Source organism: Marmota marmota, unplaced genomic scaffold (genome assembly GCF_001458135.2).
Source record: "Marmota marmota marmota unplaced genomic scaffold, marMar, whole genome shotgun sequence".
NCBI lineage: Eukaryota > Metazoa > Chordata > Mammalia > Rodentia > Sciuridae > Marmota > Marmota marmota.
The window spans coordinates 49,840,108-49,858,013 of NW_026000005.1; the positions used below are offsets into that span (position 1 = coordinate 49,840,108).

Below are 17,906 nucleotides of genomic sequence, written 5' to 3' on the forward strand. Positions count from 1 at the left end.
AAACATCATCCTTACTTCTCGTTACTCCACACTCCCTTGGCGGAGATGGCCACACAGAGGCCTTAAAGGAAAGCCTCTCCATGCAAGGAGGCAGTCAAGGTGATTCCAGCGCTGCCGCAGCAGCACAGGCCTGCGAAAGCTTGCTTCTGGGGGCACAGAGATAGCACGCACCCATGTCCAGTCCACGGTTCCCTCCCGACTCCAAAAAAGACGCTTTGGGAGATAGTGAGCATCGGACACCAGCCCTTGCAGGGACCCTTGGATGCTCTGCCCTTCACCTGAGCCCTGATGATACCTAGAGACCCCCAGTGGAATGAGTTAGGGTCATTATAGATGAGCCCCTGCCTTCTCTCCCCTCCCTGACCAGACCCATGTGCCTCAGCCTCCAGCAGATACCCCTCCTCTGTCCTCTCACTGTCCCTCACTGTCCACCACACTCTCCGTCCTTAGGCATGAGCTGCTGCGCGTGGCATGTGGACTCTAATACCGACCACTGTTTTCACCCTGGTGACCTTTTTCAGGAGCTAGTTCACACACTGAAGCGTTTTATTTTCAAGTACTTCAAAATACCTCGCGCATTCCCATCGCTGAGGCCCCGTGGTGGCGTGCTCACACGGAGCCCAGCTGAGCCTCCCCGAGTCCGATGTTCGTGTGGTGTCACTGAGGCCCCGCCTTGTCATGCAGCAGCTCAGACCGAAAGGCAGCTCCTTTGCCAGAGAGTCAGTGAGGCACCAGTCCGAGCAGAGCGGCAGTTCCGAGGTTCTGTTCGCTGTGCACATGGGAGTGGTATGGGAGCTCCTGAAGGACAGCGGCCCCCACACGCCTTTGCCTCTCTGCACCTAGAACATTTTGACACAGTATCTGAAGTGCCTAAAGTACAAATTAGAACTGACTCACTAGATAGCCTTCCCTCCTGCCAACAGCCACACACGCACGCGGGCATTTCCACAAGGACAGATCCTGAGACGTCATCATTTCTAGTCCTTGGTTTGGCTGGAAGTCACTTTCCATGGAGGTTTGTTACACTGAGCTGTACACGCGTGTTTACACACTGCCTGTCACACCACACACGGCTGCAGTCACCTGCATTTGAAGGCTGTTCTTTAAACTGCAAAGTAACTTGTATGTGAGCACGCTGGGTGTCTGGCAGAGACCTGTGTGCTCCCTGGCCATACAGCACTCGAGCCTGTGCCCAGGAAATCGGACACCCAGGCCTGTTTCCTGGGTGTAGGCCTGCCTAGGGAGGTGGAGGCCAGCCAGGGCTGACCCTGTGTGGGAGTTGAGGGCTGACGAGTTCATCAGGGAGAACAGCAGGGCCAGGTGGATATTGTACAGAGTGGCAGGAAGTTGTTATAAGCACTGGGGCATTTTGGACAAAGACACAGGGGACAAAAAGGGAAATGGAACAGCCCAGGAGCCACTCGGAAGTGAAATGTATGAGTCGTGTGCTGCAAAATGAGGAGAAAAGGGGAAGAGCAGAGTGTTGAGAGGCCAGAGTGGCTGTGGATCTGGGCCTTTAAACAGCAAAGACCAGGAAGACGGCAGAGTGGTGCAGAGTATGGTTCCTGCGGTTCCCGGGGCCGGCCTGACACCTGTGTTTTCTGCCATGATGGTATGTCAGAGATGATGTGTTTTTGAGAAGGAAATGATAATCAGAGCTGATATTCATTTCAGGCTCCATGTGGATTATCTCTCTTATTCTCATGGAGTAGATCCTGTTCTTAGCTCCAGTTTTTCTGGGAGGGCTGGTCCCGAAGTCAGATGGCTTGTTCAGGTCTCTTTCTGCCTAGGACCAAGATGATTGCTCAAGCCTGATCGCAGGCCTTGGTATTCATTCTCCATCGGCTACCCCTTGGACCTACTTGGAAATGCAAACAATCCGTCCCCATTCCAGACCCACGGAGTCCAGAACCCGGGCCACAGGACCCAGTGACCTGTGTGGTTGCAGGCCCTGCCAGGGACGGTGTTGCATGCTGAAGTCTAGATCCTTGTCTCAAAGTGCGGTCCCTGCACACAGTGGCATCTGACAGCCCCTGGTGTCAGTAGCTAGCCATGCAGAAGTCCAGGCTACCCTCACACCCCTGAACACACCCCTATCTTCCAGGAGGGCACTGTCCTGGCCGCCCTCCGGCTGGCACCATTTCCGCCTTTACCATGTTGATTATCAGTGGCCAAAGCCCAGCTGCCTTCCGTGAGCAGCAGGGTGCAGAATCTGATTGGAGGCACTTCAGTGAGGTGTTTATAGGTCAGTTCCAAGACCTTTGGCATAAGCATTCCCAGGGAACTTGGAAGTTAATCACAAAGGAAACAAACACAAATAAGGGCTTTCTGCCATTCTTTATGAAGTTGCAGTTAATGCTGGACACACTCCCCCGCTCCTGTTTGAAGGTATTTTACCCCCCACCAGGCCCTCACCATCTCTGGTTTGGATTTCGGAGTCCTTAGACACTGGCAGGGCTGGCCCAAGGAGGTGGGGCTGAGCAGCCTTGGAGCACACCTACCCGTGCGCTGAGCATGCCGCCTCGGTCACCAGCATTACGGTAAAACGCCATAACAACAACAGCCTCAGGATTCATCTCTTCTCTGCCCCCACCCCCGCCCCACACGCACACATCCGAAATTAAGACTTTGGCTCCAGAGAACTTTTCAATCTTCCCCTTTGACACCCAGTTCCCCCGGGGCCTCTGCGCTCAGGCAGCTGTGAGCAACTCCTAATTAGATAGATGGCTTTGTCGTGGGCCAAACTGGGAAACAGGGGGTGCTGGCTAAATTAAGAGGAGAAGCAGAGAAGAATCCATTCTGTGAAATGGAATGCCCCACTGCTTTATGACTATTACTGTTGTAAGCCTTTACATTTAAGTACCTGAGGTTTAAAATTAAACGTCTAATATAATTTGGCGTTGCTAACATGAGCCCCGCATCTGCCCTTAGAGAAAACCCAGACAGCTCTGTTCAGGGTTTCAAATTGCTGGCTGGCGAGCCGCTTGGAGGATTGGATCCCTCTTCCAACTAAGTACCACATGCTGGTTGGCGTAATTTTTTAAATGCAGAACGTATTCATCTTGAGCTTCTGCATTGAAAAAGGCTGTTCCAGTAGTACATGAAAAATTAATTTTTTTACATTTTTTCTCACTCTCCTAAGTGTTTGACAGAAGTAATTTTTGCAGCAAGAGAGAATAAAAACTGGTGGCTGTAAATTCCTGTCCTGGAACCTCTTGTGTAGATTCTTTATGGACCCAGAATTGATCTACATGTCAGATCCTGTTGTGGTTTAAACTGTTTATCACCGTAATGGCAGTAGGGAGCCCGTGAACACCAACTTATAACCCTGGGTGAAAGAAATTGGTGTTTGCAGTCAATGAAGGGGCAGCTTAGCTTTATTGATAGATTCAGAACAATTATCTCTGCGACAACTATTGGCTGAGGGTTTTCTTGAATCTTACTGGAAGCCTGTAATTTCCTTTTTTATTAATCATTTTCTCTGCAGGTAATTTTCTCTGGAAGTGTCAGCAGGAGTTAGCACTGCAGTGGGGCGCAGGGTGCCCTGGGGGGTCATTTGTAGCATACCTGGTAGTCATAGCTCACTTCAAGGCGAGAGGTGCCTTCAGATGTGTCACACCTGTGCTGAGGGACAGAGCGGACCCCATGCCCCCGTGCATTTGTCAGCCTTCCTTCCCAAGTGCCTAGGCGCTGTCCCCGTCACTGTGTCCTGCGGGTGCCAGCCTTGGCTGGGGGCCTCAGCCATTGTGTGTCTGTGGCAGCCGCGCGCCCCACCTCCTGACTGTGGGTCGTGCTGATGGCTCCGCCCCGTCCCCGATTGCTTCAGTCCAACAGTTTATCTTCCCCGCTGTGGCTGGCGTCACTGCTAAAGCTGCATTTATTCACGTGGCTCTCTAGTGCTGCTCCTCGGCCTCCCCCAGGCGGCCTTCTCCAGGCCACCTGCAGCCTGGTCAGCACCGAGCACCTTCATTCCCTTCTCTGCACAGAAGTTGTGCCCGGTGTGTGCCTGCGTGTGAGCTGATGTGTACCTATGTCTGTCCCTGCTTTCTTCTAACCACTCGATCGTGTCTTCCCCCAGACTCTATGGTGACTAGACAGTGGATCCTGAATTGGAAGCATTTCAGTTTTGCTGACTTTTAAATATTTTTTCCCTGTATGCTTGGGTATTGCTCTCCCTTTCTTCTCTTCCCATAGAGCCAACCCGATAAAAAGTCAGCAACCTGCATTAGAGACCGCAGAGGTCCCAGCGTGCATGCCGTAACTGGGTTCAAGAATACGAAACTATCCATTCAGCAGTTTTAATATTTGTAGTTCGAGCACTTTTTCCCTTTGGGTGTTATACTGACAATTTTAGTGCCTGACCAGCGGGTGGTGGTAGTGGGGCACCACCAGACCCACCGGGAGGTGTTAGGTGCAGGATTTTCGGGGTTTGAGGGGGGCGTGTGTCTCATTGCCTTCAATCTCATGAGCATCATATCTAGTGTTCATTCCCTCAGAGTCATTATCCCTGTCTGATAATGATTCAAAAATACTGAGAAACAAAGATCACGCACTCCTAATAATTGGCCCAAATTCAAACCGTGGTCTTTCTGATTCCAAAGCTTATATTTCTCTTCCTCTGCTGTATTTTTTAAAGGAGGGATGAATGCTCAGAAACAGAAACACTGTATCATAAAAATTATTTGTTTTTTTCATAGCACTTGCCTTTTACGGAAACACATTATCATATGGATATGCATTTTCTCCTCTCTGGCTGACCTGAACTTCCCTTTATCAATTCCTTCCCAAGCTTGGCTGGCATTCAGGAGCCGTCCCCTGGGGTTCGTCATCAGCCTTCAGCGCAGGCTGGTGTTAGAGGACCCCCAGGCTCTCATCTCTCAAAGCTGGGCACTGCTCTCCGCCGCGGGGGTCTGCTCCGCTCACCAGGCTAGTCGGCCTAATTGAAAGGATGACCCCGGCTCCCTTCTCGGCAGAGCCTGTGTTCCTCCCTCTGCAGGTGGCCGGGGAGAAGCGGAAGCTTCCTAGGGTAACTGGCCACAGGGGGGAAAGGTGGATTTTTTCCCTCCTGATCAGAATGTTGCATCTTTGTACTTTGTCTCCTTAGTTCCTTCCCATCAGCTATTTCCAGCAGTAGCTGCTGACCCAGGAGAAGCAGGACAGTCAGATGCTGTCCCGATTACGAGACGAGGGAGCGGGAGCCCTCCCATCATTGCCAGGCAAAAACCTGGGAATGGTTTGAAACACGGTGGAGAAGGAGGCAAGTTGTTACAGCACCTGGCCCGCAGTCTGTTCATCTAGGCTAGTGGTCCTCAACAGGGTGTTTTTTACCCCCGGGGACTCTTGGTGATACCTAGAGACCTTTATGCTTGTCACAGTGGGGGATGGGGACCATGCTACTGCAGTCTAGCAGGTGGAAGCAGGATTGCTGGTAACTATCTCTGAGCACAGGATGGCCCCAGTTATGACATGGCGTGACATTCAATATGTGCCAGGCACAGGACCCATGAGAAGAAGACCAGTGTGACCCTCACCTGAGGGCAGAAATGGAGATAGAGGGCAGTATGCTAACGTGGCAGTATGGTGGCCAGGCTGGACTTGGAGAGGCTGTGTCTTAGTTGCCACTAAGTTGTTATCTGAGCTGTGCTGCTCAGCATGGCTGCTTTGCTGAGCAGGGACAGGAAGGGTGAGGTCCTCAGACACGGGGACACTATGGGGACCGAGAGTCGCCATCTAGATCTCCAGACTTAGAGATTACAGAATGGGTCAAAGCTCAGAGAAGTTCTCAAATTCCAACCATACAAATAGTAGACAGGGGCACCGGACCTTGGCGGGGGAGGCCTGGGAGCAGCTTGTCTATGGAAACACTGCGCAGCCTCTGTCTGTGCAAAGGGTAGGGGTGGCCTGCCACCTCATGGCGCTCACTGTGCCCAGGCCACTCCGGGCCTGCTGGGCTCTTGTGGGGTCACACTTAGATAAAGATAAAGACATTAGCAAATAGGGCCGTATCCGGATCTGCTCCAGGGTGTAGGGAAGGATCTGAAGGCAGTGTTCAAAATGATGGAAAACCAGGGGGCAGGGCCTCCGGGGAAGCGTTCTCGAACCCCCTCACGTTCTGCGCTTGGACATAGTTTTTTAAAATGATGGTCTGGACGACAAGCAGCTGAAGATCGGATTCGTGTGGCTGAGATGAAGGCTGGGTAGGGGAAGGTTCCCTGGGCATTTTCAGCCAGCGCTCGCTGAGGAGCGCTCGTGTAGGGGTGTGTGCGGTGAGGGGGATGGCGCTCAGGAGCATGGGAGGCCGTGTTCTGTGGGTTCCCGAGACTGCCCGAGAACTAGACCAGAGCAGTGGAGTAGGAGTTGCAGGAAGGACGTGCTTTTGATAAAGAGCAGCCTGCGGTGATAGGACACCTGGTGACACCTGAGAGGGGACTGTTCCAGCTGCGTCCTCTCCCATCTGTTTCCCCTTACCTGAAGGGGAAACAGACCTCACGCCTCATGAGAACAGGGGAGTGCTCACTGCTCTGCCCATGTCCACCCTCTCCCACTTCTGGAGCTACCATATCTTCTCTGTGACCCTCATGCAAGGGACAGAGTGTCCCTTCCACCCTCCAGCCCTTCCTTGTTGACTCCCAGGGGCTCCACTGCTGCAGATGCCCACACCTCTGAGCCTCGCCTCTCCCGCTGCTGGATGGCCCCCGTGGGCAGACAGGCCTTCTCTGGTGTCTCTCCTGTGCCCCCAGCTTTCCTTCTCAGCACTCTCCAGGACACATGTCCACACTCGCTGCCCCCAGCCCCTCGCCCACCTCATCCCCTCCTCCCACTCCTGCGGCCCTGCATGCCCACACACCCTGGCACATCTCACGGGTGCTTGGAACTCTTGGCTAGTCTACTTCTCGGCGGAGGGGAACCTTCAGACCCACCTTGCTGGAAAGCCTCCCTTCTCTGGGCTTCTAGAAGTGTCCCCGCCGTCCCCCAGCTTTCTCTCCCTCCATCTTCCTCTGCAGCAGCCCCTTAGCTCCACCCTCTCCTCACACACTGCCCTGGGGGAGGCCTGGCTGTCTTACTCCAGAGATGCTCAAGTTCACGTCCCCAGCCATGACCACCCATGTGTCCTGAGCACAGGCAAGTCTCCAGCCTCCGTGGGAAGGCCACAGGCAGCTGGGCCCAGCAGATTCAAAGCAGAGCCCAGACTTCGCCTTCAGAGGCTGTTTTGAGTTCCTTTTCCCGTCTCTTCCTCCTGGTAACTCAGGACACACTCACAAAGTCGCTGCTAAATCCTCCTTGACCCTCAGCTTGCGAAAGCGACTCCGCCTGGCTCTGCTGCTCCAGCCCCTGCGTCCACCCTGTTCCCCCCAGCCCTGCCCCTCAGGGCAGACTCGCCCACTGGCTTATGTCCTTGCTCCCCAAAGTTTGTCCTCGCAGCAGGAAACTCATCTTCAAACAGAAACCATGTTTGAGCCAGCTTGCGTGTCCCACACAGCCTCCTGGTGGCTTCCCTGCCTGTGGAACTCACTCCTAGTCCTTGATCGCTGGTTGACAAGCCCCCCCACTGGTCGGCCCTGTTTCTGCATCCATGTCCACCCCCCTGTCCCTCTCCAAGCTGCAGCTTCGCCCTGCCAGGCTCAGGCCCTGCTCAGACCTCAGCTGCCGTGTGCCCGAGGTGCCTCAGTTGCCCTCTCCACACGCCTTTCCCTGGACTCTGGTTTGGGTTGCGTGTGTTGGCTTGCTTGTGACCTGGCTTACACTGTGCACTTTGTGTCCTGCCCCTCCAGAAGGTGTCACCCTGCCATCTTGTTGTGTGTGACCCTGTTCTGCTTTCTGCGTTATCCTCTCCAGGAAGCATAAATGCCGTGAGAAGAGGCTTCAGAGTGTTGTCTCTCTCCACGTCCTTGAGGTCCTGGGCGACACCCAGCATATCCTCATTCAGTGTTCCTGATGTGTTAGCAAATAAGCACACCTGGCGGGCCACCAGAGCTCCCCAGTTAGGACCAGGCCGCGCGGCAGAGGCTGCATTGCTGGCTGGGCCTGCAGAAGGAGCCCCCGGGCCTCTGCCAGCCTCTGCGATGTAACTCTTAGAATTCTTAAGGTTTAGTATCTTGGTCTTCACACTTTAGAAACTAGGTGTTAATAGAGCTGGTGTCCCTTACACAGAACGAAGCACATTGGTCACAGTGTGTTCAGTGTCCAGCAGAAAACATTTTCAGCAGAGAGATCAGCAATAGAAAATTTTAAAATTAGTAACAGAGTGAGACCTGAGTTTCCTGCCTTCCATGCTGGTGGCCCGAGCTGAGTCATGAGTGAACTCACAGCCACGTCAGGCAAGGGTCTTCTGCACCCAGTGCGTTACACAGCAGTCACTGAATTTGGTAGCCAGAAACTTTTATCCAACAAGTATTTGTTGACCACTTACTTGCCACCCACTGCCCTGGCCCTGGGGTGCAGCAGGGAGCCAGACAGTGCTGAATCTCTCCAGGACTGATGGGAGAGAGACAGAAAGTCAATGAGTAGACAGATTGAAGTGCTCTCTGTCAAGTGGGGACAAGTAGAACGGGGGTGCTGGTTGCCAGGACACACATTAGCGCTCTGAAGTCAGCTTGCACAAGCAAGTGGAACCCAGCGCGAGTTCTCAGCCGGCACAGAACGGCAGCTCGTTCATCTGTTCGTTCACTCGACAGGTCCAGTCGCCTCTCTGTATTGATGGGTTTTGCTTCCATGGACTCAGAAATATTTGAGGGGAAAATTTGCATCTGTACTGAACATGTGCAGATGTTTTTTTCTTCTTGTTATTCCCTAAACAGTACATAGCACATGTACAGAGCATGTCCATTGCATTAGGTATTATAAGTTATCTAGAGAGGCTTGAAGAATCCTGGGGACCTGCCTAGCTTAATGCCAGTGCTACCCCCATTTTATGAGTGACTTGGGCATCTGCCATCTTGGTATCCAAGGGGATTCTGGAACCAATCACCTTCAGGTGGCAAGGTACAACTGTATGCAGTAAGCGCTTTATCATGTGCAGTGGGGCCCATGGTGGATTGGAAGTGGCCCCCAAGAAGATAAACACATCCATTGGCTTTCAGTACTGCTAGGACCTCAGCATGCTGAAGGCGTGTGGTGTCCATACAGGAAGAGAGCGTGGGCCTGTGCAGGGCTCTGTGGGGCTGGCAGCTGCTCAAGGGCAGAGGGGCGGGAGGGGAGGCCCTTGAGCCCAGGCAGGAGAGCACCCTTACATCTTTCAAGGACAGAGTGGCATGGTTTTGAGAGCTCACGGGGTCTGCGAGAGTTAACATCTGGAGAGCAGACAGACCCCTGGGGGGCAGGGAGTGGGAGTAGTAAGCCACCCATGCTGACCTCCTTCCAGGGGCTCTGTGCCTCCGTCTCCCTTTTAGCTGTGTGGCCCAGTGTTTGGTCAAGTCACTTCTCAGTGGTCTAACACAACAATGTGTATTAACTTAAATTACTAAAACTTCCTAAAATACAGAAATATAAAAATCATACAAAATTACTTGACCTTTTTTTTTTTTGATCCCTACATTTTCAGCTACAAATTTTTCAACTTAACTTTAGAGTGGAGAAAAAGAGGACACATTTATCACCTCAGCCTCACATACAGCTGGGGGAGTAGCATTCAAAGATGGTCAAGTGCCCGTGCTGGTTCTCCAGCTGCAAGGAAACTCGGAGTGAGCGCATGTGCTTGCAGCTGCAGGACGTCGGGCCCTGGCGGGGTGTATCGTTAAGCAATGCAGGATTCTCTCTCTCGTGGTTCCAGACCACTCAGATGAGGAAATCACTTTGTATTTCTGTGCTTTGCTCAGAGGCTCAACCGCGGGATCCAGCAGTTGGAGAACTCCAGCCATACTCCTCCCTGGCGACGTTGCCGACTGTCAACTTAATGCTGCTCAAATCTTTTTCAATCCCCCCTTCCTTCCTGTCTTAGAATTTATAAACATATGCAAAAGGGGAAGGACCCAAAGGGCTTTTAAAAAATTAGGGTACCAAGAGCAAAGGCCCAGAAATGAGCACCGGGGAAGAGTGGCAGACAAGTCCTTATGAGAAGGCTGGGAGGAAAGACAGATGACAGGTGACCGCTTCCTGCGACTGATCAGGGTCAGCCTCAAACCTGCGGCACGTTGTGTATCTTACTCTGGTTTTGCATCCTTAAATTTCTTTCAGTGAACATCTTTTGTTACATTTTTGTTTTATTATCTGACAGATGAGATTATTAACAGAAAGTGATAGTAATATTAATTATACAGTGATACTAAAAATTTTATATCACATAGAAGCAGATGGTTATTTAAATGACTGAAAATTTTACCCTTTTATATGAAGAAGCATTTTAAGCATATTTAGTTATAAATGCTGTTTTAATTGCTACATTATTTCTGCAGTGGGATTTTTAAAATCTTAGTACATTTGCAGGGAAGTGTTTCTATATATATTTCAGAGTCTCTTAGAATGTATCCTTATTTGCAGAAAAGCAATTACATTTAAAGTACAGAATTGTGGGGAGCTTAACATTATCAATAAACACATCATACAATGTTCACCCCTGATCTTTTCATCTAGTTATAGTTCAAGAATTCAGCCTCAGTGTGAGAGCCGCTGTCTAAGACATCTGTCAAGTTAACAGTCTTACCAGTTATCTTTTTAGGTGGACACTCTATTTTTCATGGTGTTTATAAATAAATGGTCCTCTGGAGTCTGCAGTTATAACTGAGATAACTCTGCAGTTATAACTGAGCTGCTTTAGCACTATTTCTTATATACGACGGAATTAAAAGACAGGATTACTTTATGTGCTTCAGAATTTTAAGCTTCATTCTTCAAAACTGGAAGCTCAACTTTAAGCCGGCTGTTGACCCTTTCTTCATTTTATATCAAGCTTTTCATTAATGCAAAAGTAAAATACGCACCTCCACACCCCCAGAATGACAACTGCCAAGCCACTGCCAGGTGCTGCGTCCTTGCACACCACAAGCCCTGGGGCTGTGTCTGGAAGCACCACTTGAGCATCTCTGTGCACACGGCCTTTATGGTGTTGGCACCAGGGGAATTGAAGTCTGGGGGCACGTCAGGCCCCCATCAATCAGGAAGCCGTGGTAGCGACAGCGAGAGGCCGTCAGGCCCCCAGATGAGATTTGTAAGGCTGCAGCATCCACTCGGGCAGGGCGTTCTGGAAAAATTATCACCACACGCTGCCATCGAAAGCAGCCAAGCCTTGGGCTGTCACCGAGGCCAGCGCCTGTTCTTACAGTCACCTTTCTTCTGGGCCCCTGGCAGCATCCTGAACCAAGGCATTAGCTGTCAAATGCTTCCAGTCCACGTTCCTGAACAAGTGACTTGTTTTAAAAGAAACTATTTGTCCTTTTAACTAATTTTCCTTAAAATTGCACTAAGCATGCTATACTTTTCATTTGATTCTTCCTATTTTAGAAGCATGGATGGTACCCACACTGGTGTCCCACGACATCCCGTGCCTGGGTGTCATCGTGCATATTCCAATGTGGTGGCAGGTGTGGTTACTTCTGTTGTCCTTTGCTAGTCTTGACAATATCCGTGCATTTTCCCCCAATAACAAAACACTGCATTTTAGAAAAATTAAAAATAAAGATAAGCTTTTTGGTTTAAGAGTGAGAGAGCGAAATTCTTGCTGGACACCATGGCTCACACCGTAATCTCGAACTCCGGAGGCTGAGGCAGGGAGATGGCAGGTTGAAGATCAGCCTGGGCAACTTAGTTAGCCAGTCCTAAGCAACTTAGCAAGACCCTGTCTCAAAATGAAAAATAAAAAGGGCTGGGAATGTGGCTCGGGGGTAAGGAGCCCCTGGGTTACAGCCCCAGTCCCAAAAAGAAAAGCTCAGATGTGAGGCTGTGTACCATCCCAGTTTATGTGTGTGGTTTTTTTCATTTCCAAAAATAAGACTGCATCGTTCCAGGCTTTTTCCACTTCAAATTAACACATTAAAATTTTCCATGTCATAGAATATCATTCCCATGTACTTAATGTGACTTCAAAGGGAATAGCTACCAGTGCATCCAGTTCCCACAGAGTCTGAAACAGTGCAGAAATGAAACGACCTCTGTGACCAGTAGTGGGGCATTGGGAGGTCCCTCCAGGGGACATTGTGTACCATTATAATGTTACTTCCTAAGTCGTACCTTGGAAAGACAGCTGTGTGAAACAGTGCGTGTGTGGTGTGTGTCCCGTGGGTAAGCCCAGCACAGTGCTGTGAGGTCCTGCGCCTCGACGTGGCCCTGCTTGAGCTTCTCACCCCAGGGCCTTTTCACGGGCCATCCTTGGGAACATCTCTGTTAGTCCACTTTCTGCCTCTGCGACAAAATACCTGAAAAAATCAGCTGGTAAGAAGGAAAGGTTTGTTTTGGCTTGAGGTCTTGAGCGGTTTCAGTCCCTCGTCTCTTGGCCCTGTCACTTGGGACCTGTGGAAAGGCACAGCATTGTGGCAGAAGAACCTGCTCACCTCCTGGCAGCCAGGAAGCAAAGAGAGAGCGGAAGGGGCCAGGGACCGATGTCCTGTGGAGGGGCGTGCCCTGACTTCCTCCAATTAGGCCCACTCCCCAGGCTCTCAGCACCTCTCAGTTGTGCCACGGGCTGTGACCACGCTCAGTGTGTGGCCCTTGGGGAGTGTGGCACTCTGCCGCGTGTCCTTGGGGTGCCACCTTCTCAGTGAAGCTGTGCCACCGACTTAAACTCAGCCACAGGGCTAAAGATATGGCTTGGGGACTGGTGCTTTCACGGCCCAGGTCCTGTCCCCAGCACTGGAAGGTGAATAAGAGACTGTCCATTCAGCTTCCCTGGTGCACTTACCCACACCACTCCCCATGCCAGGAACTTCCGCAGCGCACTCGTTATCCTGTTACCTGTCACGTGTTTCCCCCCCAATTTCATCCTCCTTGAGGCTGGGCATCTGTCTTGTCTCCACGTTCCTAGGCCAAGCGCAGTGCCTGTGTCAGTAGGGGAACAGTCACTGACTGTCAACCGAGCAAAGTTTCTGGGCATCATGAGACGGTGTGCACAGCTTAAAGTGACCACAGTCCACATGCTCAGCCCCCGACTGCATGCTTCATGTGTGTCACCTGCTAAATCTGCGGCTCTGTGAAATGGTACTGCTGTCTTCGTTTTTAAGGAAGAAAACAGTCTTTGAGAATTTAAATGTCTTGCCGAGGTCATGCGGCTGATGAGGATTGGGGGTGCCATGTGTGGACGGGAGCCCAGCTGTGGGCCAGGTGGACTTCCCACGGTGCACAGGCTGCTGTGGACGTCAGCTGGGAGGGCAGGGGACCCAGGGCCACCTGACCTGTATTCCCACCCTGTGTGTTCAGCTCTCGGCAATAAGTATACTTGTATTGAAGAGATTTCAAATAGAATTACTTTCAGACATGAATTGTGGAGCTAGAACACATGAGGAGGAGTCGAAGGTTTGCACTTCACTTCAGCTGCAGAGAGATTCAGTTTCCAACTTTACTTTCTGAAAGCACAAGTGCAATGAGTCCCCCTTGGTGATAATGGACAGTGGCCCTTGACTGGCAGTGGCAGAGCTGGGCAGTGGTGGCTCTCAGGATGGTGGGGCAGCAGGACCCATGTTTTACCAGGGCCCAGACTCCTGGGTCCCACAACCCGGTGGAATCCCAGTGCTGCTCTGTGGAGCTGCTCCGTGCACAGGGAGACAGGTGGCTGCAAGACTTAAGCAGTTATTTATGGACATAAAGTGGCCACAGTAGCATGGGCCACAACTTAAGAGTTTCATCAGGTTGAAAACATCAGACTTTTTCGTATTCAGAAAATGTTCCCGCCTGCCCTGGGCCCTTCTCCCCTGGTATAGAAACTCAGATTTGTTTCTGCCAAGTACCAGGTGTGCTGTCAAACGTAGGCAGGCCCCTACCCTCATAGAATGTCACTGATGAGGGGCTGGGGTTGTGACTCAGTGGTAGAGCGCTGGCCTAGCACGTGTAAGGCACTGGGTTTGATCCTCAGCACCACATAAAAATAAATAAATAACAGTATCTAAAAAATGTCACTGATGTTTTCTGGAAGCATGCACTACCGAGTACTCTGTGAGACGTGTAGCCGTGGCACGTCAAGAGTGTGGGGTAGGCCCGTGCTCCGCCAAAGAGGTCAGACGTGGTGTGAAACTCCGGATCTGCCTCGTTCCAGTCCCTTCTTACTCTTGCGCTGCACAGTTGAGCAGATCTGCCTGGATCTCCAGGAACCCAAGGCTCTGCAGACCCGCCACTCCGAGCGTGCTTGGTGGGCTCCATTGGTGTGCCCACTTCACCTGTTAAGCCTTGAGCGCCGCACTCTCGTCACCTGTCAGCGCCTTCTTTGGTCCGTTTCCGTGGTCCTCAGACAATGAGAGCAGAATGCACTTGGTTGCTCCAGCTGCGTTCACCCCCTGGCAGAACTCAGCCGAACTCGCCCCCCGCATCTCCCTTGTTCTGCTTGTCCCTCCAGCCACCAGCCGCCTGTTCATACAGAATGGACAGTTTCCCAGAGAGGATAGAGACCTTGGCCTAGGAAGAAGTGTCCTTAGATGTAGAATTAGGAAACGCAGCTTGAATGTTGCCGAAGAAAATACACCTGTCTTCCTTTTCTGGAGCCAGGTAAGAGCAACGGGGAGGACGTGAAGCCCAGTGGTGGAGAGTGAGGGTTTGCTGGCCCAGCCCATCAGGCTGGGTAAAGCTCTGGGCTGTGGCCTGGGCAGCTCTGCAGTAGGAAGCTCCTCGCAGTCTCAGGTGCTGAATTCCTAGGAATGCCCCCTCCCCTGACCTTGACTCCAGGGTTCCTCAGCCCAGCCAGGGCACTGGAGCTGGCAGGATAGGACCCCAAGGACGAGCAGGAGGGCCATGCTGTGGACATCGCAGGGACCAGCAGGGACAAGTGGCAAGAGCAACGAAAAAGGAAATCAGAGGTGCTCACAGCTGGCGCAGGCCAGGGGGAGAAAGAAGGAATGGCCTGGCTGCCGAGGAAGGGGCTGGCCGTCCACAGGCAGGGAGGAGGCCCTGCTGGGGAGGCTGGTGGGCAGTGGCTGCTTTTAACCTCACCCCAGGGGATGAAAGGCGGCAGTGGGGGAGAGGAAGGAGAATGGGCTGTTCTTTGATGGAGAGCGATTGCAGAGCCCCGTCTGCGGCACCCACTCCTGACCCTTCCATCAGCCACAGGGGGCTGGGGCTTCTGCTTCAGGAAAAAGAGAAAAATGTCATTCATTATGTTTTGGAACACAATCTTATCTTTCATTTTATTTTAAAGCAATTTTCCCCAAAGATCAACCATAGTATCTGACTGAACTGTATTGACAAGATCTTAGCCAGGACAAAGAAGATGCTTCAAACTTCAAGCAAATTCCAACCCAAGATCTCAGAATGCTTTTTTTTTTTTAAAAAAAAAAAAAAAAAAAAAAAACTCTAAAAATTTACTTTATTTATGTATTTGCTTTTTTTGTTTGTTTTCCAGTCAGGAGACAGCGGTTAAAATAATATGAACTTCAGTGGAACAAATGAAGTCAGTCCTTTAAAAAAAAAAAGTTCTGATATTAATGCTGAATTTTTCATTATTTATTTGCCAGAAATGAGTTTGCCCCCATTTTAATTTACTTCTCTTTTGGTGCTGGGATAGAGCCCAGGGCTTTGTGCTTACAAGGTAAGCCCTCTACCACGAAGCTGTACCCCCAGCCCCACCCCCATTATGAACATCACACCTGATTCTAGACTTTATACTCTAATTTCTCACTTTTTTTTGTGAAAAAGACAAAATAGGAAAGACGCATCTAGCTATTATCATTTAACTATTTTAAAATCATGTGCTTTGAACAGCACTTCAGAAAATGAAATGGCTCGTGGCCTGCAGTTTGGGATGGGGGCATGTTCACGGCATCTTTGTGGTTCTGTTAGTGGACACAGTCATCCCAAGTCCAGTACTGGACAGATTCCCAGGCAGGTTAAAATTATCCGTGCTGTTACAAGCTGCCCCAGCCTTCACCAGACCCAGGTGTATTCCCTGGTGGTGCCTTAGATTATTTATCATGAGATTTAGGGACATTGAGATATTGACGGCAGGTCGCAGGGGGCCACTTCATGTTTTAATAGAACCTCTTACTTGTCCAAAGCTTAAATTGATAAGATGAGTAGATTTCTCTTAACTTTGCTCTTGTCATTTTTGGAAATGATTTCAGGGTAGAACTAAGATTGTAAACCAGGTGTGGTGGCGCACACCTGTAATCCCACTGAGGCGGGAAGATCGAAGCAGGAGTTTGAAGTCATCCTGGGCAATTGAGACCCTGCCTCAAAATGAAATTCAAAAAAGGGGGCTGAGGATATATTTCGATGGTGGAGCATCTCTGGGTTCAGTCCCCCGTGTCCCTAAGAAAACAAAGCAGAATGACATAGAGTGCAGTGAGCACATGTTAATAATCCCACTGGGAAACAGGTGTGAACTGGATGTCCCCAGTGGAGGGCTCACCTCAGCACTCGAGTTTCTCACAGGTCCCATCCCGAGAACCACTCGTCTCCTGTCAATATAAAACACACGGTTTCTCACCTCCTGCATGCTGGGAATCTGGGCTTCAGGGTGTCCCTCCACACAGCCTCCTGGTCCCTCGGGGACGGGACCGTACTCCCACCTGCAGGTCTTAGAGCTTGACAGGTACGGGGACAGGCCCGGGGAGCCATCCGCCACCTTTAGGAGGCTAAGTCTTAGCTACAGGGTTGGTGGAACAAGCAGTCCGCTTTGATCTACTTAAACACCGTCTTGCTTGGGGACCTTGTGTCATCCTACCTGCTATAGATACGTGACCCAGTAAATTATTTCAAATATAGTCGTGTAGCCACGGTGCAGTCAGAAGTGAAAAGGTATCAGCCCCATCCTATCATCGGCACCCTGGAGTTGCCATCCCAACTCCTAGGGTGCTGCTCCTTTCCTGTGACGGTGCCTCAGCAGCCATCACCTGCCAGAGCCAGACCTAGATGGGTCAGTAACATCTGGGGTGGACGTAGGAAGTGTGAGGCAGCCCCGTCTTGGAATCGAGTGAAACATGTAGCAATCATGAGTCATTAGCAGCAGGTCAGCAAAATCTGAAAACAGTCATGCTCTTTTAGAGAGCTCTCAAGAAGTTATTCAGATTTTTTTAGAAAATTTCATAAAACAAATCCTCAAATTTGAATGTGGGAGTGTTAAATATATTTTTAACAAAAATATTTTTACTGTTGAAAGGTTACATATGTACAAACCAGGTAGGTGCCCAAGGCAGCTCTTGGTGCACGTTTAGGCGGACGTATTCTGAGTGTCTCCGAGTCTGCGTCGTTCTGCGGCATCTAGAGTGGGGATTGGATTCGTCGGTAAGGTTTTTACACTGTAAGATTTTTTCTGGCTCTTGAAACCTGTCACACCATTGTTTGTTCCACTACTATTTCCCCAGGCTTAGAATGGTGCCCCACTGAGTGGCCCAGGGAGTGAGTGGTCAGATCCTAAGTCCGGGTTTTCATACCTGCAGCTCTGCAGCGGTTCCGGGGGGGGGGGGGGGGGGGACGAGGGAGGTCCTCTTCACCTGCCCTTGGCTGCACTGGCTCAGTGATCAGGGTCACGATAGAGGAATTCCCAGTGGAACCCAAGCTCTCAAAGGGTCCCCTTGAGCCAGTAGCCTGACAGGCAGGGGTGACCTGCTCTGTAACCTGCAGCCCTTTGACTGGGGCCATTGTCAGAGCCCAGGTGTGGGGGAAAGACGCAGGGCCTGTCTTTCAAGTGCCTGGGCCTTCCCTTTGTGGCACCGACACCAGGATGCTATCGCGGTCACCTGTGCTGCGTGCCACCCACCCTCAGAAAATGCTGGGAACCACAGGTCCCTTTTCATGATCAAACCCTCCTACCCCCGTCTAGGAGAGGGGTGTGGACT

The 17,906-nt window shown here is 51.1% G+C and overlaps 1 protein-coding gene across 10 annotated transcripts in view; it reads left to right on the plus strand.

The window, feature by feature from the left end:
* The window catches only part of Agap1 (ArfGAP with GTPase domain, ankyrin repeat and PH domain 1), a 353,309-nt gene that overhangs the window by 204,313 nt on the left and 131,090 nt on the right, over positions 1-17,906 (plus strand). The gene's annotated exons all lie outside the window — the stretch shown is intronic.